The following is a 25,231-nucleotide window of genomic DNA, read 5'->3' as shown; positions in this document are numbered from 1 at the left end:
CCCATGTTACTAAAGACGAATCCTGGTGGCACTGGTTTGCTTATTATACTTGGCCTAATTATTTGTATATAGTGCAGCATGAATAATTATTTTTTACGTAGTTTTTTAAATTGGCTTTCCTGGAACTCTGTTCCATAGACAGAATCTCAGATAAGACTTTTTAAAAGCCAAGCCCAGCCATGGATTTGTGCCATCAGATACTTACTAGTTTTGTGAATTTCCTCTCTCTCGAGGTTCCAAGTTTAACCTGGAGGTTCTGTGCCTGTCAGAAAGTGACATTCTGTTTTTACCACAGGTCAGAAACCCTGTACAGGGACTGTGTACACAAAATTTGAGGCCAGTTTTTCCAAGGGCTTTATTGGCTCCATAAGTCAAGTTTGATTCTTTAAAGGAAAGCACAGCATTCCAGTCAAAGCCTTGGTAAAATAACCAGTTTCTCCACTTGTGTCCTGTTACAAATGAAAACAGATTCCTATTGCACTTATGCAAATAACTGTATTGCCATAAGTTAAGAATATTCACAAATAGTTTCCTAATTCCAGAGAAATCAGTTAGAAACAAATATGCTCCAAATTTTGTTCATGGGAGTATACTAAATTGTTAAAAGCTGTCAATAGCTCAAAAGAAATGTTTTAAGAGTCTGAAAAACAAAACAAAGGATCAGGAAACATTTTAAGCAAAAAGTCAAAAAGATTGGTTTAGTCCATGCAGTTAATTCCTGTGTTTTGCTTGATACTCATGAATATATTAGCTCTCCATGAGTTCTGAAAGTTTCTCCTGCATTCTGATATCACAATCTACAAAGTTATTAGAAAACTGCGTTTAAAAGCACCTGTTGAAGTTTTATAGCTGATTATAAAACCACCCTCTAAAGAGGAACAGAACAAGACAACAATTGTCCATGGATGAAAAAGAAGTTTTAAGACAGCCATAGTCAAAAGACACAATTGACAAGAAAATTTGTTACCCCTGTGGCACACAATGATTATAACAATTATGATTATTACTGATAATATACACTAAGTTAAATCAGAATTACAGGAGTTTCCCATAATTTTGGAACACATATCAACAACATATTTATACAAATACAGCCCTAAGAAAACTAAATACCACTTTATATTTGACAATGCTTCCTGTATAATTTTTATACCAAATAAGCCAAATTATGTCATTTTTTGGACTTTAGGGAACCTAACGTCTTAACGGATTAATTAGATTAGAAAAAGACATAATTTATAATTTGATTTTAGAAAGTTTGTCATATATCAAAAGTTTAAAACACTTAATATTACAAAATAGGATTATAAGTCATTGTGAAGTCATTTATTTCACCAAAGTGATAATTCAAGTATTAAAAAAAAAAGTGAAAACCTTCATTCTTTGTGAGAAGAGAATTAATTTTCTAAACAACAAGCCCTAATGAAAACAGCATGAAGCCAATTACATTTGTTCAAAATTTTGTAAACAGTCTATAAAATTTAATCTTGATTATAAAATATAACTTCCACAAGCCTTTTATAACCTTTATAACCTTTATTAAGGAGTTGGTTAATGCTTCTAGAAAATCTTGTTAATTTGACACAGGGATCCGTATACTAGTTTTGCATCAGTGTGCCTTTGACACTAATGACTAATTTATAGAGAAACTGAACTTATTTTAACTTTCAAAATCGGCCCTTACGATCTTATGGACCTACGTCTTTCACAGCAGTCCCTGGGCCTTGAGGCATTGAATAGCTTTAATTTCTTGCCCTGTATCTCAGGCATGCAGTTTATTTTGATTGGCATCTTGTATGGGGCCTGAAGATAAGGCTTTAATTGCTATCAGTGTTTAAGATTTAGCAGGACTCGATGTCCTTTTCAAACCCAGGAGTTAAAGCCCTGTCGCTCAATGTTACAAGGACTTTAAAAGCATATACAGGGGCCAGGTGCGGTGGCTCACGCCTGTAATCCCAGCACTTTGGGAGGCTGAGGCAGGCAGATCACCTGAGGTCAGGAGTTTAAAACCAGCCTGGCCAACATGGTGAAACCCTGTCTCCACTAAAAATACAAAAATTAGCCAGAAATGGTGGCAGAGACCTGTAGTCCCAGCTACTCTGGAGGCTGAGGCAGGAGAACTGCTTGAACCTGGAAGGAGGAAGTTGCAGTGAGCCGAAATTGTACCACTGCATTCCAGCCTGCGTGATAAGAGCAAGACTGTCTCAAAAAAAAAAAAAAAAAAATCACCTACAAGAAGATACATGGATGTAATAACTTTAATTAAAAAAAATTATCACTGAAACTTCTTTTATTGGAAAATTCCCAGATATGAAATATCTATAATTTAATACAACTTTATATTATAAATTATGACCCGTTTGTCTACAAGTATTTATCCCATTACATTTACCTAATTATTTATTTTAATAGTTTACCTAGATTATTTATGAAAACTGTGATAGTCATGATTTAAAGTTATGAAACCACCATTGCAAAATTATAACTGAGACCGTGAAAAAATTTTGACTTGACTCCATCTTGCCGTTAACCTCCAGGCTGTCCTTGTTCATTCCTGAACACAGGCCAAGCTAACTTTGGGAAAAACTTAGTTTACAGTTCAGCTTTGAAACAAAGACGATAACAGTTCTTTCCCAAAACAAACCTCTTTATTGTCTGTGGACTAGACTGCCTAAAGCCACAGGATTAGAAGTTATGATAATCTTACTAAATTTGAGATACAGCTGTTTTCATTAAACCCATATCAATGTCTTACTTATTAAAAATTACACAAGCAAAGATCATTCTGTTTGGGGCTGGGTTTACAGTTTTGTAACCCATGCCAAATTTTGACATCTCATACTATTTGGCAAGGATAAGTATGAAATTGCTTGATTAATAAATGCAAACAAAAATGTATGCTGGCAATTCTTAAGACACTTATAATATTACTTTACCAATAATTTTAAAGCCAGCTTATTTATTAAAGATTTTACTTAAGTTATATAACCTTTTTTTTTTTTTTTGAGACGGAGTCTCGCTCTGCCGCCCAGGCTGGAGTGCAGTGGCGCAATCTCGGCTCACTGCAAGCTCCGCCTCCGGGGTTCACGCCATTCTCCTGCCTCAGCCTCTCCTAGTAGCTGGGACTACAGGCGCCCGCCACCACGCCGGGCTAATTTTTTGTATTTTTAGTAGAGACGGGGTTTCACCGTGGTCTCGATCTCCTGACCTCGTGATCCGCCCGCCTCGGCCTCCCAAAGTGCTGGGATTACAAGCGTGAGCCACCGCGCCCGGCCAAGTTATATAACCTTTAAAAGCATGTGACTAGTCTTTTCTTTTTTGGTATTTGATTTAAGCACTTTTCTTAAGCCAATTAATTAGAGCTCTTTTATATATTTTTAGTAGTGAAACATTGTGTACATAACGCCTAAATACATATAAAGACGTATTAGGCATGCCGATGGAAGTACATTTTATAGATTTATAACCGCACCCCCTTTTTCCTATTATAGACTTTCAGATTCTTGATAATCTGTTTTACAACCCTACGTAGTTGTCAGCTAAACAGCCTTAAGTTTGCACATTAAAAGAAACAACTCAGACGAAAATCAAATAGCAAAATTTACATCATAAGGTATAGAGAGAGAAAGTCTGGTGGTACTAGAAGGAGACACTTTCATTTTTATGAGTCAAATTAAACATAAAATTAAACTACACTCTTCCTTAAAAACCCAAATAACCTCTGTTGCAATAACCATGTTAGTCAAAAAATCAGGTGAAAACAGAACTCAGTCACCTGAGAAGATAAAGAAAAAAGAAAAAAAACTTTTGCACAAAAAAAGACAAGATCTTAGGAGAGAAAAACAAACAAAAAAACCCCTCAAAACATGAAGGCCTTTCGAATATAAACATGTACATATGCACACATACACACAAACATGTACACATACACACAAACATGTACACATACACACATACACATACACACACACATCTTGGCTGTTAGCCTTTTCATTGAGCTGGCTTTTAATCATGGAGCTCCTTACACAAATTTGTTTTTTAAATCTTATTACCACATTTCAGCTAGGACAAAGTGCTGCTATTTCAGAAGTACAGCCATTGCTCTTTCAGTTTGGTCTGGCTGGCAAAAAGGTGGCCTTGTTGTGTAAATAAAGCCCCTTTTGTAGTTAAAATTAAAAATCTTTTTTTTTCCTTTTGATGGCCATTTTCCTCCCACTTCAGAGACCCTGTTCCCCATAATTTAGGGTTCCCCTTTGGATTTGACCAAGACAGAAAGAAAGAACAGAACCATTAAGCAAAACTAACAATTATCACACAAATTATATGATTTCTGAGTGCTGTAAGTGTAAGCAGAAATTAACACCAGCTGGTCGTTTAATACTAACTTCTGTTGTTTACAATAATTGGCAAGATGGAATCCCAAACCAGCTTCTTACTTAGTCATGGGTCTCAAGCTGTAGACTGCTCTCTCCCATCCTAGAAGCAGGAAACAGGCCGGGCGCGGTGGCTCACGCTTGTAATCCCAGCACTTTGGGAGGCCAAGGTGGGCGGATCACGAGGTCAGGAGATCGAGACCACAGTGAAACCCCGTCTCTACTAAAAATACAAAAAATTAGCCGGGCGTGGTGGCGGGCGCCTGTAGTCCCAGCTACTCGGAGAGGCTGAGGCAGGAGAATGGCGTGAACCCCGGAGGCGGAGCTTGCAGTGAGCCGAGATTGCGCCACTGCACTCCAGCCTGAGCGATAGAGCGAGACTCCGTCTCAAAAAAAAAAAAAAAAAAAAAAAAAAAGAAGCAGGAAACAAAACAAAACTTATCTTCCCTGTTGGAAGCGAGCTCAAGGTCCATAAAGGAGGTACCTGTCTTCCATCGACATGGAAGCAGGAAAGCTTGCCTTCCTGTTGGAAGCAAGTAAAGTCCCCCCAAAAGGAGTTGTACAGAAAAATAAACTTTAGATCTCAACCAAATTTTGGGAGATCAGGGATTCTCTGGAGGGTGCTCTCAGACCTCAGCAAATTTTCCTATTTGGTTGAGCTATAAAGTTAGCTCATGCTGGTACCAGGCACCAAAAGGAGATTTGTCAAAGGTGATGGGCATCTCCACTCAAAATCCCTTCCTGGTTACCAAAATGTGAACCCAGAAAATCAGAGACAGGTCTCAGTTAATTTAGAAAGTTTTTATTTTGCCATGGTTGAGGACACACCTGTTACTCAGCCTCAGGACATCCTGATGACACGTGCCTAAGGTGGTCGGGCATCGCTTGGTTTTATACATTTTAGGGAGATATGAGACATCAATCAATATAAGAAGTACATTGCTTCGGTCTGGAAAGGCAGGACAACTGGAAGCAAAGGCAGGAAGCCTCCAAGCGGGGAGGGAACTTCCAGGTCGTAGATAGGTGGGAGACAAACGGTTGCATTCTTTTGAGTTTCTGATTAGTCTTTCCAATGGAGGCAATCAGATATGCATCTATCTTAGTGTGCAGAGGGATAACTTTGAATAGAATGGGAGGCAGGTTTGCCCTAAGCAGTTCCCAGCTTGAGTTTTCCTTAGTGATTTTGGGGGCCCAAGATATTTTCCTTTCACAGATGTGACCCAACACTCCTGGCCTACGTCCATGACTGAAAGAAGTGCTGCATCACGGAACAAACGCTAAGGTGATTCTGTAGGTCTCTCACTCTCTCCTTTTCTCATTCTTACTCTTTCTCTCTCACTTTCACTCTAGCTTTCCCTCTCTCCCTCTCTCCCATTCCCTCCCCTGGACCCTTGAACTTAGGGATAAGCTGTTAATAGTCCCCTACTATTGTACCTGTATTTATCTACAACCTGCCTAGCTAGATCTTTGGGAAAAGTCTCTTCTGTTTTTTGCTTTTTTTTTTTTGAGATGGAGTCTCACTCTTGTCACCCAGGCTGGAGTGCAGTGGTGCGATCTCAGCTCACTGCAACCTCCGCCTCCCGGGTTCAAGCGACTCTTCTGCCTCAGCCTCCCCAGTAGCTGGCACTACAGGCACCTGCCATCACTCCCGGCTAATTTTTTGTATTTTTAGTAGAAACGGGGTTTCACCGTGTTAGCCAGGATGGTCTTGATCTCCTGACCTCGTGATCGCCCGCCTCGACCTCCCAAAGTGTTGGGATTACAGGCCTGAGCCACTGTGCCTGGCCGAAAATTCCCTCCTTTAAGCCCTTCTTAAATTCCCTGATTGGAGCAGGCCATCATTCCTGCCAGGACTCTAGATTTCTATAGACTGGTTGGAACAAACACTTTTGCAAATGCTTCTCCCCTTTCATGATAAAGTCACTGATTTCGGGGGTGGACTTAAAGTAGTTCATGCATTGGAGATGCACTACCTGCCAGTTTTGATGTTGAAGCTGTTGTTTTGTTTGGTGTTTGTTGGGTATGTGGGTGTTACAAGGATCTTTATGAAGCTTTTCCTGAGGGACTTGAGTTCCAAACCTTTTGTGGCACCCTCCACACATCAGACATATGACAAAATGATGCAGGAAAAGTAGAACGGGAAAATTGGTCTTTGCTCCAACGGACCCTGTGGAAAGCTGGCTATATTCCTTGACAGATGTGCAAATTAGTGAGTAAAACTTGCCTTTGACTCTCTTCAGTGGTCTCTGACATTATCTGTTTTTGCTTTCCAAAGTGACTAAAGTTCTCAACTTGAGAGTGACAAATAGCTGTGTGTTTTTGCAAAACACCTGAGTGAGTGAGGGAGAAAATTCTCTAATCATGGAAGGCATCTTTTTCAAGGCAGAGAATTTGACAACTCTTTGATGTGCATCAACAAAGAGGTTAACTGCGGTATGCTAATGAGAATGCCGGGTGCCCATACCCCCATGTTTGCCCTCTCACTCCTTCTCTGTTGTTTTGTTTTTGGTGCTAAGACCTTCTCTCAGCTGTTCTTTAAGGGGATGCCTTTCCATTAAACACACGCAATTTTCAGCTAGCTCATATAATTAGCCTGCCCTGGTATTCTGTTCGGCAAAGGTTTAGAGAGAGCAGGCATGAATTGCCTGTTGTTATAAAAGTGTTGTTTTGCACACAGGAGACTAATGTTTTCGGTTGCATTGTCTATGGTCAGGGGTTGTGTGTTCCATAAGCAGTGCTATTAGAGACTTAGGGAGCACGATGGGGAAAGCCATTCAGTGTATGGCGATAAAAAAGTAATTGCATTTTCTTAGAAATAATTATCTGGCTCTACTTTTGTCATGGTCTGTTAAAGACTTAGAATTTTCTCTTTCTTCAGCCTATCTGTCCCTTTCACATTGCTAAAATAGGATTTAGAAAGATGGAGTTATAGTGGGAGGGAAAAGTGCTCTTTTTCTCCCCTAGTCTTAACTATATTTTTTGAATAAACGAAAATTAGGCAGTTGCCATTAGGAGAACAAGTGGGATAGGCTCTTTTGTGCCTTAATTCTTTATTCTGTGTTTCAGATTTTGAGCTCCAAAATGAATGGGATAATGTCTTGTTCACACGTCTATCCCCTGGTGCCAATCACAAGGGTTCAGCACACAGCAGTTGCTCAATTAATTTTTGTTAAATAAAAAAATAATTGAATGAATGTTTTTCTTAGGTTTTCTTTTTTTTTTTTTTTTGAGACGGAGTCTCGCTCTGTCGCCCAGGCTGGAGTGCAGTGGCACGATCTCGGCTCACTGCAAGCTCCGCCTCCCGGGTTCACGTCATTCTCCTGCCTCAGCCTCTCCGAGTAGCTGGGACTACAGGCACCCGCCACCACGCCCAGCTAATTTTTTTTTTTGTATTTTTAGTAGAGACAGAGTTTCGCCTGCCTCGGCCTCCCAAAGTGCTGGGATTACAAGCGTGAGCCACCGCGCCCGGCCTGTTTTTCTTAGGTTTTCAAAGCATTTTTATACCATCTCTGTTAGGCATGTCCATGTGAAGAGACCACCAAACAGGCTTTGTGTGAGCAATAAAGCTTTTTAATCACCTGGGTGGAGGCAGACCAAGTCCGAAAAGGGAGTCAGCAAAGGGAGATAGGGGTGGGGCAGTTTTATAGGATTTGGGTAGGTGGTGGAAAATGACAGTTAAAGGGGGTTTTTCTCTTGCAGGCAGAGGCAGGGGTCACAAGGTGCTCAGTGGGGGAGCTCCTGAGATTCATTGTCCAGGAGAAGGAATGTTACAAGGTCAATTGATTAATTAGGGCAGGGCAGGAACAAATGATGGTGGAATGTCATCAGTTAAGGCAGGAATTGGCTATTTTCACTTCTTTTGTGGTTCTTCAGTTGCTTCAGGCCATCTTAGTGTATACATGCAGGTCACAGGGGATATGAAGGCTTAGCTTGGGCTCAGAGACCTGACAAACTCTAAATCCTAGATTTAAAAAAAATTATAAATCTATAAACCAATACTTTTTTGTAACCTATTTCAACTTCTTTGACTCTTTCTCTTACTTTGAGTCTGTACCTTTCTGTTTTTTTTCTACCCCATCCTTTTCCCTTAAATATTTCTCTGCCTTTCTGCAGCTCTATTCTTTCTAGTAGGTTATCTCCCAGATAAAATATTATACTGTATTAAAAATGCTTTATAGCCATCTTATCACTGCTAGTTTGCTCATTTTTCAGTATGGCAAACTTATTACTTGTAATCTTTCTTACTTATATTTTTAGAAAAATGTCTCCATGGATATCCAAGCCGTCCATCTTATTCCTCGTTGCCTCAGATAAATGAAATGATTTTTCTAAGAGCAGATACTTAGAGGTGCTGACCCAGGAAATCAACTCATTTCCTTTTCTTGGGTTTTTCTGCTTCTGTTGTTTTGCCTTCTCTTTTTTATGCTTTTCTTTCATTTCCTCCAAGAGTCCTGGCTCCCAAGAAAATGGACCATTAGATTTGTTCAGTTTCTACCATTTGGTTAGAGTAGACACACTGCTCTAACAGAAGCTCTCAAAACTCGGAAGTCTGAGCACAAAATTTTACTCTCTCTCGGACAGTGTAAAATATTTCTTCTTTATCAGGCAACGCTCCTGGGGGGCTTTTCCCCCAGATGTTGATTCAGGGATACTGGTTCCTTCCATCTTAAGATCAAGCCATTTTCAACCATCTGGCTGCTCAAAGGGTGGCTACTCATAAAGAGAAAGCGGATACTGCATGCAGCCTGCAGGGGGCGCACATCACTCCCATTCTCACTGCCATCTGGGACTGGCCCTTCTAGATGCTGGAGACATATTGGGGGTTTTGACTAACAAAATGCAAGTGGCATTGATGTGCGGTGGGTGTTTGGGAATGGAGTGTCTGGCTGGGCAGCTGCTTGTAGCAACAAGTGTGTACTACAGGTGTACTACAGAAAGGGAGCACCAATCAGTGGTAATCCGCCAGGCATCTCTGCCACGTATGTATTAAATAGCTCTACCATTCTGATCATTCTATTGATTATAGGCCTCTAGGGTGTCTCTTAAAGGTGAGAAGAAACATTTTTTAAAAAACGACAGCAATCTTGTACATCTTCTGAGCACCGGAGCATTTAAATAGATCCTCTACTAAGGGATTGAGATGTCTTCTAAGGAACAGCATGTAAGCCACTGCCCTGTAACTTTCTGCACAATTGCTAGGGCATGGTGGGCTCACTTGTATTCAGATAGCTTTCTGGGGTAAAATACAAATGCTCAGAATCAAGATTTGGAACATCTGCCTTGCACACACTAAGTGCGGCTTACGCCATAGGTGAGTGTCTATGTTTGATGAGCTATTTCATGCTGTACCACTTAAAATCACTGAGAACAATTCAATTTTCTGAAAGATATCTTCTTCATGGGGTGGCATAAAGTTGCTACTCGGGAGGCACCATTTTGCAGGGTGAAATGCAAAGTGAACTGAAGACTTGCCCTAAGTGTTCTTCGCTCTATTATCCTGGAGAGAACAACATGACCTGATTGCTGCTTGAAAAGAAAAGGCATAAATTATGGCCGATCAAACTTCAAAAAGCCCAAATGTGAGCATATCACTTGACAGCCTGCTAACTATGCAAGTAGTCCTAAGTTTCAAGTTGTCCATCAGGAAGAAAGATTTTTGGTCATAGACAAGATTTTCTTGGCCTAGAATGATGTATGACTTGTTTCCATTCTGCTTTAAATCTATGGCGCTTTGATTGCTTTTTAAAGCGATATGCACATTTTTGTCTTTCTACTCACCTCTGACCTTTTAACTTGCCTTTTCTCATCAGTTTTTAAGGGTTCCAGAATTAGGCATGGTGGCTCACACCTGTAATTCCATTGCTTTGGGAGGCTAAGGCTGGAGGATCACTTGAGGCCAGGAGGTTGAGGCTGCAGTGAGCTATGATCACAACTCTGCACTCCAGCCTGGGTGACAGAGTGAGACCCTGTCTCAAAATATATATATATGAAATTGGAAAAAAAGAAGAGCTATAGATCAGAAAATAATACATCAACACAAAACAGCCATTCATACCAACACACTACATTCTTAGTATTTTGGGAAATTCTTCTTGGTAATCAAAGCAAAGGCTGTGTTTGCTGACACAAAATTTCAAGTTGGGAGGGCAGTTGAGCTAAATATATATATATATATATATATATTTATTTATTTATTTTTGAAACAGAGCCTCATTCTGTCACCCAGGCTGGAGTGCAGTGGTACGATCTTGGCTCACTGCAACCTCTGCCTCCTGGGTTCAAGCGATTCTCCTGCCTCCGCCTCCCAAGAAGCTGGCGCCCCCCACCATGCCTGGCTAATTTTTGTATTTTTAGTAGAGATGGGGTTTCACCATGTTGGCCAGGCTGCTCTCGAACTCCTGACCTCAGGTGATCCACCCGCCTTGGCCTCCCAAAGTGCTGGGATTACAGGCATGAGCCACCACACCTGGCCGAGGTAATAATATTGAGAGTATGATAGAAGCCTCTGAAAATGTTCGCATTTAAACAAAAGTTATGTCAAATTTATTAAAAGGTGATTTAACAATCATTCTGTACTTCAAAGAGTACATGAAAAATAATTACAGTCTAAGACTTTGAAAGCATAGTCTCTCTTAAATTATTTGAATTCGTATATTGTTTGTTTCAACTATGAGCATGTATGACTTTTTTTTTAACTCTCTCAGTTTAAAGATTAAAAAAATGGGATTATGACTTGTTCAAAGTCGTGCAATCTGTTAGTGGGAGGATGAGAAATAAAAGACTGTATTTTTCCCGTGCGTGTGTGTGTGTGTGTGTGTGTGTGTGTTGTGGTTGTTGATGTTAAAAGATAACTAGCATAATCCTAATCTGAATTCCTTAATTAATAGTTGGTAAGAGTTCCTTACTATCATTTTTACTATGCTGAAGATTGGAATCACGTATTATTTTATTGTAAGTACTTGTCAGTGGAAACAAAACTGAATTTTCTCTCAGAGAAAAATGGAAATGCTGGCTTGCTAGTTAGGCTACAATGTTGATGACACATTCATATCAGAAGGCTTCCTCATAGTTCCTCAAATAACTAGTCATTTGAACGAAGCCTTTCTGGGAAGACCATGGCAATAAAAATAATCAAACTTATTTAAAGTCGTTGAGAAATAATTGGAATTATTTTCAATTTTAAAAGTGGCACCGGGAAAGATAGCAAATCTGTTGCTGTTTTCAATGTCTTCAAATATAACAGGCAATGTCAAAGGCATAGTTTATTTGCTATTTGTGGTAGCCAGAGCTGCAAGGTGACTGTCATCTAAAAGACCATCAGGATGCTAAAATAGTAGAAAGGAGGGCTTTATTGGCAATATCAGTTTGCAAACTGGGAATAAAGTCTCCAGCGTGGACCGTAGGTGCTCTCTCTTTAAAGAGAGGAAGAGCAGGTTGGGTTTTATGCCTCTCAGGGTTTGTATTACATGGTAAAGTCAAACATATTCAGCAGGTTTTGGGGAAAAGTTATGCATATTTATAAGGGGGAGTCAAGTGCATGTGCTATATATGTAACATACATCCCATATTCACTTTGGGGTGGGTTTTAGCATTTAAATGAGGTGGAATTTGGCTCTTTATGTCAAAAGGTGAACTATAGGACACAAAGACAGTTTGTGCACAGCCTCTATAACCTGGTGAAATTGGCTAAAGGTCTGCTGGAGTTGCTTGTCAGAAAACAATGTCTGTAAGGCTGTCCTCCGCCCTGTCAGAGGTGAGGCTATCTGGGTTGTAAATCAGCCTGATAAATTGCCTGATAGCTCCTGTTAGGGAGTTTAGAAAGAGTGTGTTTTTTCTTGCAGCTGTGGGAATTTATGGAGTTGCCATGCTAGATGCCCTGTACCCTCGATCTGTAGGTAAACTTTTGTTTTCCTAACCTTGTGGTCCTTCCTAGTTCATAAAAGGGCATCTATTTTGGTCTCTCAGATCACAGCCTCAAAGATCCTCTCTTCCTGGTATTTATACACTTCTATAGTCCCTGTCAGCCTATAAAGAGGGCTGCCCCATGAAACCAATAGAATATTGCAGAAATAATGTGTGACTTTCAAGAAAGGTCATAAGAGAGTTTGTGGGTTCAGTGCAATAATGAATGTTTACTGTTATTTTAAGCCACAAAGTTTTGGAGTAATTTGTTACATAGTCATAGGTAACTAACCCATTACATTATTATATTTTTGTCATAATGACGGTAATTATTATTACCATAATTATCAATAGTGATAGTCACAATTAACCATTTTTGTGGGCCGACTCTCTGCCAGATAATTTAAATATATGTATAGTTCTTGCAATATTTCTTCAGAGTAGGTTTTACTGTTTTAAGTTTACAAGTGAGATAAATGAGCTCTGAGGTTGGCTTGCAGAACATCAGACAGTTACAAATAGCAGAGCTGGGATTTGGATAAAATTCTAACTATTCTCTTTTCACTACTCCGAGTCACCACTCTTAACGACAGCAGAATTTTAAGTCAGAAATTTGAAAACAGAAAGCATTGGATTTTGATTTTATAATGTGAAGCTATTCAAAAGTGATCCAGCCTCCAAAATAGTAACACACGTTCCTCACTTTTTGTTACTTATTTTACACAAGCGTCCATAATAGAAATATACTTAGATAGCATTATCTTACGTAGCAGTACCCTACTTGCAGCTTGGGTATCAGTATGGTTTCTCTTGGTAAGATCCTGGCTGATGGCTAATTATTGTCATTGTTCAAAATTGGTGTCTGAAAGCTTTGGCCATTTTTAAGTTCTAGTCATATATTAAATATTAATTTTGAGAAATGCAAAGCAACTACTAAGTGCCCAATACCATGGCAAGCATAGGAAGAGTTATTTTCAACCTGGAGAGTGCACTAGATTCACTGGCGAGCTTTTTCGAAGTATACATGGTTGAGAATGGATTTAGAACTCTTGTATATAAGGAGAATGACAATAAATGTATTATTTCTACTTCTTAGCAGTCCACAGTATATTGAGTTGTATATTTAAACAAATATTTATCATACTGTGGCTTTCCCTTCTCATTTTTTTGTTTCTTTTCGTTTTTTTTAATGGAGTCTTGCTCTGTCGCCCAGGCTGGAGTGCAATGGCATGACCTTGGCTCACTGCAACCCCTGCCTCCTGGGTTCAAGCGATTCTCCTGTCGCAACCTCCCGAGTAACTGGGATTATAGACGTGCACCACCACGCCCCGCTAATTTTTTGTATTTTTAGTAGAGAAGGGGTTTCACTATGTTGGCTAGGCTGGTCTCGAACTCCTGATCTCAGGTCATCCTCCCACCTCTGCCTTCCAAGGTGCTGAGATTACAGGCATGAGCCACTGTGCCCAGCCCCTTCTCATTCTTCATTGTAGTTTCCTTCTCACGTCTCCTTATTTTTGACACTGGATGCCCCAGAATTCAATCCTCAGGCCTCATTTCTCTTCATCCTCATCCCTCAAGGACCTCATTTAGTCTCATGGTTTTAAATACCATACTGACAATTCTCAAATTTCTATCTCCCACCTGAACCTCTTCGCAGATTTGTATGTATCTCTGCCCAGTCAGAGCTTTCCTGGAATGTCTATAAGGGATCTCAAACCTAGTCTGTCTCATACTGATGTCCTGGAATTCCCTCTCAACTTTGCACTTTAGCACTCTTCCCTGTATCAGTTAATGACAGGTCTATCCTGTCAGTTCCTTGGGCCTGAAACTTTGGAGTTACCCTTGATTCCTCTCTTTTTAGCCACACCATGTCCAATCTATTATTAAATATTATTGGCTACCTTCAAATCAAATCCAGAAGCTGCTGATTTCTTCCTAACCCCACCACTCCCACTTTGGTTTAAGCCACCTTCATCCTTCTGCTGGATTATGGCAAACATCTCTTAATTTTCTGCCAACTTCCACCTCTTGCTCTCTTAAGGACTATTTTCAACAAAGTAGCAGGGGGATCCTACTTCTGTAAGTAGACAGACAACTTCTCTGCTCCAAAGTCTTTCAATTTCACTCAAAATAAAGGACAAAGTTCTTCCAGTGACCTACAAGTTTCTTACAAGTGCTTCTCAAATATATATGCATATGTTTGCCATTAACATCACAAAGGAAGTGGGTTGGAGCAAAGGTATACTGTGCTATAGAAATGACAAGAGATGATAAAGTAATAATGATAACAAGGTATAGTTGGGTTTGTAACATTAATAGGCATAATACCTATAATAATAATATCATAATTAAGGAGAAAAAAGAATAGAGCTATGTAGGAATAATGTTTCTATGTATCCCTACAATTACACTAGTATAAAGATGAAGCTGATTCTGATAAGTTGTGTATGGTAAACCTTAGAGCAACCACATTGAAAATAGTTAAAATTATTAAAGATGTAAGATGCTACATTAGAAAATATTTACCTAAGTCAAAACAAAGCTATAAAAGAATAGAGAAACAAAAAAGAACATGAAACATACAGCAAACAAAAAGTAAAATAGCAGACATAAATCTAACTATATAAATAACAACATTAAATTTGAATGGATTAAATCATCCAATCAAAAGTCAGAGATTGTCAGGCCGGGCGAGGTGGCTCACAGCTGCAATCTCAGCACTTTGAGAGGCTGATACGGGTGGATCATGAGGTCAGGAGATTGAAACCATCCTGGCTAACATGGTGAAACCCCGTCTCTACTAAAAATGCAAAAAAAAATTAGCCAGGTGCGGTGGAGGGCGCCTGTAGTCCCAGCTACTGGGGAGGCTGAGGCAGGAGAATGGCATGAACCCAGGAGGCGGAGCTTGCAGTGAGCCGAGATCGTGCCACTGCACTCCAGCCTGGGCGACTGAGCTAGACTCTGTCTCCCAAAAAAAAAAAGTCAGTGATTGTCACACTGAATTAAAAACATGATCCAATTCTATGCTGTCTACAGAAGACACACTTTAGACTCAAAGATACAATAGATTGAAAGTAAAAGGATGGAAAAAGGTACATTGTGCAGATAGCAACCACAAGAAAGCTGGAGTGGTTCTACTGATATCAGACAAAATAGACTCTTAAAACATAAAGTTAAGAGATAAAGAAGGAGATTTTATAATGATAAAGGTCATCCATTAGCAATATATAATAATTATAAACATGTATGCACCTAATAGCACCAAAATACATGAAGCAAATAGAGAGAAACAAGTCAACAATAATAATTCAAAACTTCAATATCCACTTTCAATAGTGGATAGAACAATGAGAAAAAGATTAACATGGAAATAGAAGATCCTGAAGAACACCATAAACCCACCAGACTTACAACACTCCATGTAACAACAGACTATGATGATCTTCTCTAATGCACACAAATCATTCTCCGGGATATACCATGTGTTAGATCATTTTTTTAAATGCAGTAAATTTAAAAGAATAGAAATAATACAAAGCATAATATCTGATCACAATGAAGTGATATTTGAAATAAATCGCAGAAAAACAATTTGGAAAGCTCACAAATGGGTGGGAATTAAACAACACATTTCTAAATATCCAGTACATCCAAGAAGAAATCAAAAGGAGAATCAGAAAATACTTTAAGATGAATGAAAATGAAGACATAGCATACCAAAACTTATGGGATGCAGAGGGTAATAAAGGATACAGGATTTTTTTTGAGGTGATTAAAATGTTGTAAAATTGACTGCGATGATGTTTGAACGTATCTGTGAATATAACAACCACTTAACAGTACACATATGATGGGTGAATTGTGTCGCATACAAATTATATTGCAATCAAGCTACCAAAAACTTTTAACTACATATCACCTGTGGGATTTTTCAATATAGATTCTGATTTTGTGAGTCAGGGATGGGGCCTGAGATACTGCATTCTTAAGAAGCCTATCCTATATGATGCCAGTACCACTAGTCTCAGGTCCACTCTTTGAATAGCAAGGCCAATAGCATCAGACTTCTTATTACCTTTCTGATCTCATCTCCTGCCACCGTCATGACTGGATTCATGAGTGACTCAGAGGTGGATTACAGCCACCCACATCATTTTGTGTCCCTCAAACACACCATGCCTGCTTTTACCTCCAGCCTTTACAATTTCCGTCATTTTGCCCAGAATGCTCTCACCACACTTGCACCCCTTATATTTGCATAGCTTAATTATTACTTTATTAATTACTTAATACGTTTTTCAAGTATTTGCTCAATTATCACCCCTCAGTGAGGGCTTCCTTGGCCACTCCACACAAACTGCAACACTATTCCTCGTACTTTCTTTTCCTATTGTCCTTCTTTCCTTTTGTATTACTTAATACATTGAAGTACCTAGCACTTTAACATGCTATTAATGTATGTATTATTTCAGTTTGCTATCAACCCTTACTATAATATAAACTTCACGAGAACATAGATTTTTTTTTTTTTTTTTTTGAGACAGAGTTTCACTCTTGTTGCCCAGGCTGGAGTGCAATGGTGCGATCTCAGCTCACTGAGACCTCTGCCTCCCAAGTTCAAGCAATTCTCCTGCCTCAGCCTCACGAGTAGCTGGCATGTGCCACCATGCCTGGCTAATTTTGTATTTTTTTTTTTTTTTGTAGAGACGGGATTTGTCCATGTTAGTCAGGCTGGTCTCGAACTCCTGACCTCAGGTGACCCACCCACCTTGGCCTCCCGAAGTGCTGGGATTATAGGCATGAGCCACTGTGCCTGGTGGAGAACATAGATTTTTGTGTTTTGTTGATTATTATTGATGCATAGAACAGTGTCTCATGCGTAGCAAATGCCCAATAAATATTTTTTCAATAAATACATGAAAATAAAAGGATAAGTGCTGTAGGGATACGTAATAGATATAGGGGTGGTGCAAAGGAGAGTCAGGAGGGAGGGAAGGGTCAGCTCTGCTTATGTGAGTTTGGACAACTAAAGATGCAAAAGGTTAATAGCCACTCATATATAGCTTAAGAATCTTAGCAGGTGTTCTATGCTTGCTCATTTACTGTTGTAACTTCAAGAAATGGTGAAATAGTGAATTTATTGGTTCTATCAGACTCTGCAATTTATAGGTCTTATTTGTAAAAACTGATGGTATAAGATCACTAAATTGTCACTTTCATCTCTGAATATTCTCTTATATGTCTAGAGATTTCCTTGAAACTTGAAAAGTGGGTCATCATTTTTTTCATCTTTAGAAATTTTATAGTGATTGTGTGATAAGAGGAAATATGAAACTGTTAAATATCAGACTCCTTATTTGTTTATTGATTCTCTTTATCCTGGTGACATATTTGCAGGTTGCAGATATTTGTGAAGAAGAAGTGATATGGTTTGGCTGTGTCCTCACCCAAGTCTCATCTTGAATTATAGCTTCCATAATCTCCATGTGTTGTGGGAGGCACCTGGTGGGAGGTAGTTGAATCATGGGGGCGGGTTTTCTTGTGCTGTTCTCATGATAGTAAATAGGTCTCAAGAGATCTGATGGTTTTATAAAGAGCAATTCCCCTGCACACATTCTCTTGCCTGCCACCATGTAAGACGTACACTTGCTCCTCCTTTGCCTTCCTCCATGTTTGTGAGGCCTCCCCAGCCATGGTGAACTGTGAGTTCATTAAACCTCTTTTTCTTTATGAATTACCCAGTCTTGGGTATTTCTGCATAGCAATATGAAAATGGACTAATACACAAAGCTTCAAGATACTGAAAATTCTGTTTTGTATTTTGCTGTGAGCTACTGCTTGATTTTGGCATTGTATCAAATTTTCCATTGAAGTACAATTCAGTTACCCCAAAATAATGCTACAAAATAGCATCATGAATAGATTGCCGTTTGTGCTATAAATTCTTGGCTGATCATTCAGACCTACCATCCGTGCTTTTTCTTTTTGCTGCATGTCCTTGAGGCTGACTTCCTTGGACTACATTAGTTGGACCCTCTTTCTCTTACCCTTTCGGTTCTGGTTAGGTTCAGCCTATGGGAGTCATTGGCAGGAGAGTGGAAGGTGGAAAGAGAGTGAGTTTGGGGGATTTACTCCCATGGATCCCTCTCTCTGGGCTGGGATTAGGTATGACTGCATCTTCTACCAAAGGCTACCACCATTGTCTTCACCTACAGTCGCACCTCTTTCTGGGTTACCTGTAGATTTGGGGGTGGTAACAGCTCTCTTACTCTACCCCGTGGACAGCCCTAGTGTGCTCCACCAATTCGTGTAGCTTTTGCTACATCACATCCCACTGCATTGTAAATAGATACACCATTCCCTCTTGGTTGGCTAAGGCTGGTCACTGCTCACAGCATTTCCTAGCACATCTTAAGTATATGCTTAATACCAGTACCCAATAACTTAATTTTGTAGAACAAAGGAAGCATCCCTTAAAAAAAAAAACAACGCCTGGCTTTTTCAAATAATACAGTATAGCACTTTGGAGATTTCATTGGGGCTGTGAAGAAGTACACTGGCATCTTCAGGAGTTAATTTCTGAAGCTGTGTTCTATATTTATTTAACTTGTCTGAGGGACATTAAAAGATATGGAGAAAATAAAAGTTGCAGATCCCTTTTTCCCATGCCGGTTGACAGTACCCATGACACTCTAATTAGAAGTTACCATCATGCATAGCTGACAACAATGTAAATTGAACTCTTCTACCTTTAGTGGATAAAATGTCAGTGCCACTGCATAGCTCAACTCAGTCTACCTGCCACACACTTCTCCTAGTTTAGCTTTCATGCACTCATTAGCTATTCCTTTAAAGAGTATTACCCAGTGGAAATGATTGACTGTATTGACTGAAAGTCTTGTAGCACTGTGTTCGTTTGCAGAATTTATTTTCAAGCGGAACTGAGCTCTTCAGGGGCTTGGTGAAAATGCTGAAAAAGACTTTTTGATCTACACAGAACATCACTCAGAAAACTACTGACTTAATATTACTGTGTTGTCCCCACCTATTTCAATGGATGAAAAATGGTGGCTTTCACCATGAAGAGATATGTCATAGGAAACCAAATTGGTATCTCAGCTGCTTAAATAAGACTAGTAAATGAGTATCTCCAAGATAACTTCCATGTACATAGTAAGTACCCAAAACAGTAGTTCCCCTTATCTGCATGGGATATTTTTCAAGACCCTCTGTGGATGCCTGAATCCACAGATAGTGCAGAACCCTATATATACTACGTTCTTGCAGTTTCATAACTGAGATGGCTACTAAGTAACTAAGTCAGCAGGCAGGTAGCACAGACAGGGTGGATCTGCTGAACGGAGGGATGATTTACATCCCAGGCAGGATGGAGCAGGACGATGTGAGATTTCATAGGTCACTCAGAGCAGTCCACGATTTTAAACTTATGAATTGTTTATTTCTGGAAGGTTCCATTTAATATTTTTGGACTGTGGTTCACCATGGGTAGCTGGAACTGAAGAGAATGAAACCATACATAAGGGGGAACTACTGTAAATACTTAACCATTTAATTAATTAACCCATAAATTATAGTGCTTGAAAAGCCCCATTTATATCTTAATTGAGATAAAACTAGTCACAGCATGTGGGTCTTCATCTTCAAAGAGACGTTTCTAGAAAAATGTTTAAAATTTTAATATGACATTTATTATCATTTAGTAGGTTATTTATAATTTGTGGTTCATTTTGAGTATTACTAATAATGATTTAAATAGACATTATTTATTCTTTTGAACATAACTTGCTGCATTATTTAGTGTGATTTATTATATGTCTTGGGACAGAAAACGTTTCTGATGGGATTTTCAGTTTCATTATGAAAATAGATGAGATACAATATGATATATTGGAAAGAGCCAGAATGTGAATCAAAAGACATGAGTTTAATTCTTAGCTCATCTACATACAAGGCAATATTGAGCAAGCTGTTTATCTTCTCAGAACTTTCAGTTTTGTCATCCAGAAAAACAGAAATGATATCTGAAGCAGAGCTACCTCCCAAGATTTTGGGGTAAGATCTGTGCTTTATAAACTGAAAATCAATTATACATGTAAGTGTGCAGAAAATATGATGTCATTTAGAACATTTTACTTAACAGGAAGCTGTTGCAGAGACACGCCTATCCCCAACTTGGCCCACAACTGGAGCACACATGTGGTTTTTCCTCCTCAAATGATTTTTGGTTGCAACCATGCTTCCATTTTATAATTGCGATGACCCTGTGGCAATCTTAATTTTCTCAAAAAGCTGTTGGTGATTTAACTTTCACTAAAAAGGGCAAGCACTTAGAAAAAAATTCCCTTTGATATCCCTTATTCTTTTGTCTTCCCCTCTATAATGTCAGAGGATAAGGCTTCATTTCCAGATTGGACGTAAAAATGACTTTTTGAACATTTAATCTCAAGGAGTAAGTACCTTGAGTACTGTCTTCCAATTGTAAAATGGCCAGAAGTATATCTAATAATAGATGGGTCTGCCATAAGGTATTCACTGTTTTACATATCAGTGACCATAAAGTCAAAGGCCATTTTATTTAGCTAACTTAACAGTAAACTGAGATACGTTATGATTGGCGTCTTTCAATATTAGGTTATATTGGAACCACCTACAATATATAGGGGGAGGGATGTTTAAAACAAAGTATTTTAAAGGCTATCCATATTCTACAATGCACATTTTTCCCAATTGTCCATGGATGGCAATTTTAATGTCCCAGACTCAGCTCAATATACAGGCAAGAATGATTGCAAAAAAAATCTCTGCTTTTCAAGTAAGCTAAAATAAAAGTATCATATACTCAGGAGCATTTGCACACAATTTTGATGGTAATAAAGTCATCTTTAATTTGCCAAGGTAGTACTTGCTGTTTGGATATTATATGATAGTTTTGTATAACCCAGAACCACTCTGGATCAGTCTTATTTGATGAGTTAGATGTGGCAGCCAAGTCTTACCTGGCCTTTACAGCAAGCCTCAATGAAGCTCAAACTATGGGGATAATGAATGAGTATGAGCCAGGCCAACAGGCTCACAGCTGGGATGAGAAGTATAGGAGCTATGATGAGCTCATTCATGTTTTACTATTAGCTCGGGTGGAGGGGGGAAGCAGAGAAACCTGATTTGTCAAATTTGCCAATTCCTGTGGTGTAAATGCTTCCACTTTGGCTGATTTCAAGCTACCAATGGTTTAATAACCTGTTCACAACATTCCTGAAAACTTAACAGTCAGCTCCCATACTTGTATGAGCCAACTCCAGCATATTCATAACATAAAGTATGGAGGAAAGGACGAGAAGATCCTCATACCCATGCCATGCCAACAAAGAGGGCTGAGAAAGGAGATTACCCTCAAATCCAAGAGTCAGCCGAAAAGAGAGGGATTTATTGTATTCTTTAAGTTGCAGAGGTTAGATCACTACTACCAAGCAATATAAACCCCTTTCTCCATTTCCTGTGTGAACTAATTGGCAAGTTCTACATTGATCACTATTGAGGGAGCTGAAAAAGGAAGATGGGTACAGTTAATGTACGCGTTACTCATGGAGAAAGGGGGTAGTAGTTTAACAGGACACACACACACACACACACACACACACACACATATGCATGCCTTTAATGCTAAGAAACTGGGTGAATTGAATTACTGGACTGAGAAAATTGACTAATGAGCTATTGAGCGCTAATGTGAGAATTCTCAAGTGATAGATACATTGAAGGAGGGCTGGGCTTTAAATGGGGAGATTTGTAAATAGGAAAAGTCAGTGGAAGTAAGTCAGTACTGAGTGAAGTTTTAAGTGGAAACCATAATCCAAGCTTTGAGCTTATTCAGAATAGTTTACGACCTCATTACGTGTTTTATTTATATTTAAACATGCATTTCCAGGTCGGGCGCGGTGGCTCAGGCATGTAATCCCAGCGCTTTGGGAGGCTGAGGTGGGTGGATCACAAAGTCAGGAGTCTGAGATCAGCCTGACCAACATGGTGAAACCTCGTCTCTACTAAAAATACAAAAATTAGCCGGGCATGGGGACGCGTGCCTGTAATCCCAGCTACTCAGGAGGCTGAGGCAGGAGAATAGATTGAACCCGGGAGGCGGAGGTTGCAGTGAGCCGAGATCACGCCACTGTACTCCAGCCTGGGCAACAAAGCGAGACTCCATCTCTAAATAAATAAATAAATAAAATGCATTTCCTAGGTTAATAAAAACAAATCAGCATGTCGCAGGGATTGTGCTGGGCTAGAAATGGTCAGTCCTCAAAGTCCTGAGGGGAAGGGAGAGACTGAGAAACCGACATGTAAACTCACAATTAAATTTAATGTGAGAGAGGCTATTATAGAAATGTTGGTCAAAGCAGTCTGAGAGCTCATAGGAAGTAGCAACTTATTAGCTATCCAGGGAACTCTTTGAAAAAGCATATCAATTTAAATATACTTTAGGTTCATAATAAATCCAATTTTAAATTTTAGATATTTGATCCTTAAAAATGGCTGATATGTAATGCTTATTATCTTAGTTATAGCATCATGGAAAATATAATTTTTAGTTTAGTAATAAACATTTAAAATTTTTTGAGGAGTAATGTTCAATGAACTTCAACTTAAGTGTATAATTTGTCAAGTGTTGGCATATGTATACATCATTTCTACAATCATTAGACGATTATGTCATCTCTGAATAAAGACAGTTTTATTATTTCCTTTTTAATCTCGATGGCTTTATTTCCTTTTCTTCTTTATTGCATTGGTTAGACCTCTAATACAATGTGGAATAGAGATGGTGAAAGTGGACATTCTTGTCTTTTTCCTGATTTTAGGGGGAAAGCATTCATCATTCAGTCTTTCACCATTAAGTATGATCCTAGCCATGGGTGTTTTTGTAAATGTCCTTTATCAAATTGTGGAAATTCTCTTTTACACTGAATTTTGTGAGGGTTTTTGTCATTGCTGAATGTTGGATCAGGTCAAATCCTTTTGTGTGTTGAGATTATTATTTGTGTTCTTTTTTATTCTGTTAATATGGTGAGCTGCTTTGATTGATTTTTAAATAAACCAAATTCCTGATAGACACCTCAGTTGGTCACAGTGCTTTATCCTTTCTTCATGTTGTTGGATTCAATTCAATAATATTTTGTTGAGGATTTTTTGCATCTATCTTTATAAGAAATGTTGGCCTGCCTGTTTTTTCTTTTTTCCAATGTCTTTTCCTTATTTTTGTATCAGGGTAACCCTGTTCCCATATAGCAAGTTGGGAAGTGTCTTACCCCCTTCAATTTTCTAGAAGACTGCATACAATTGGTATTAATATCCCTTAAATGTTTGATAAAATTCTCCAGTGAAGCCATTTGGGCCTAGTGTTTTTTTATTTTTATTTTTTGTAGGAAGAATTTTAATTACAAAATCGATTTTATTAATGGCTATAGTACTATTTATGTTATCAATTTCTTCTTGAGTGGCCTTTGGTAGTTTGTGTCTTTTAACACATGTATCTATTGCATCTATGTCACCAACTATTTTGGCATAAAGTTATTATACTTTTAATGTTTTAAGGATTCTTAGCACTCCATCCTCTCTCATTTCTGGTACTGGTCATTTGTATCTTCTCTCACTTTTTTCAAATCAGTGCAGCAAGAGTTTTATCAATTTTATTGATGTTTTCAAAAGTTTTTGATCTCATTGAATTTTAAAGATTTTATCAATTTCTACTCTAATCTCATTTTTTCATTAATATTCTTTGCTTGGGAATATTATTTTCTTGTAGTAACACTTCTTGCTCAGAAATATACTATGAATATAGACCTTCTTTGTTTTAATGATTCTTTTTACTTTTATTTGCTTATATGAAATATGCTTCATGTAGACAACATGTGGATTGGTCGATTCTTCTTCTCCTCCTCCTCCTTCTTCTTCTCCTTCTCCTTCTCCTCCTTCTTCCTCTTCTTCTTTTTCCTCTTCCTCTTCTTCTTCATCTTCTTTCTTCTCCCAGTTTGACATTTTTTGCCTTTTAATTGGTATGCCTAGATCATTTATCTTTGTGGAGATTAGTCACACAGTTGGGCCTAAATCTGCCATCTTGCTCTTTGTTCTCTATTTACCTGTTCTTTATTCCCTTCGCTCTTTTTCTGCCTGCCTTTGGATTGAGTGTTTTTATGATAACATTTTTATGATTTTGTTTGGTTTTGCTCGTTGTTTTAGGTGAAGAGTGTTCATCTTTTTCTTATTGCTGTCAGTTGTCAAATGATTTATATCACTTCTATTTCCACTTTCCCGCCCCCACCTCTTTCTGGCCTTTGTTCTATTGTTGTCATGCATTTATGTCTACATATATAACCCCACCTCAAATATTATTATAGTCACTTTAAACAATTTTCTTTCAAGAAGACTTAGAAAAATAAGAAAAAGTCTTTCATATATATTTTAATATTTTCCATTCCCAGTACTCTTCATCACGTTCTGTCAATCTAGATACCAGTCTGGTTTCATTTTTCTTCTCCATTATGTCTTCAACATACATTCTATCTCATTGTTGTAGAGCCTTTGAACACTAATACCTGGCAACTAATGAATAAGTTACTAATTGAAATAAAATTTAAGAGTTTTCTCACTCAAAGGGATATTTGCATTTCAAATGAGAACACAAAGACTAAAGGGACCGGGCGCGGTGGCTCATGCCTGTAATCCCAGCACTTGGGAGGCCGAGGCGGGCAGATCACGAGGTCAGGAGATTGAGACCATCCTGGCTAACACGGTGGAACCCCGTCTCTACTAAAAATACAAAAAATTAGCCGGGCGTGGTGGCGGGCGCCTGTAGTCCCAGCTACTCGGGAGGCTGAGGCAGGAGAATGGCGTGAACCCGGGAGGCGGAGCTTGCAGTGAGCCGAGATTGTGCCCCTGCA

At 38.8% G+C, this 25,231-nt stretch overlaps 1 protein-coding gene across 1 annotated transcript in view; it reads left to right on the top strand.

Annotated features, from left to right (window-relative positions):
* The window catches only part of ST8SIA6 (ST8 alpha-N-acetyl-neuraminide alpha-2,8-sialyltransferase 6), a 124,894-nt gene that overhangs the window by 56,797 nt on the left and 42,866 nt on the right, over window positions 1-25,231 (top strand). The window lies entirely within an intron of this gene.

This window comes from Hylobates moloch, unplaced genomic scaffold (assembly GCF_009828535.3).
Source record: "Hylobates moloch isolate HMO894 unplaced genomic scaffold, HMol_V3 SCAFFOLD_2, whole genome shotgun sequence".
Classification (NCBI taxonomy): domain Eukaryota; kingdom Metazoa; phylum Chordata; class Mammalia; order Primates; family Hylobatidae; genus Hylobates; species Hylobates moloch.
This window is presented reverse-complemented; position numbering and strand designations above follow the sequence as displayed.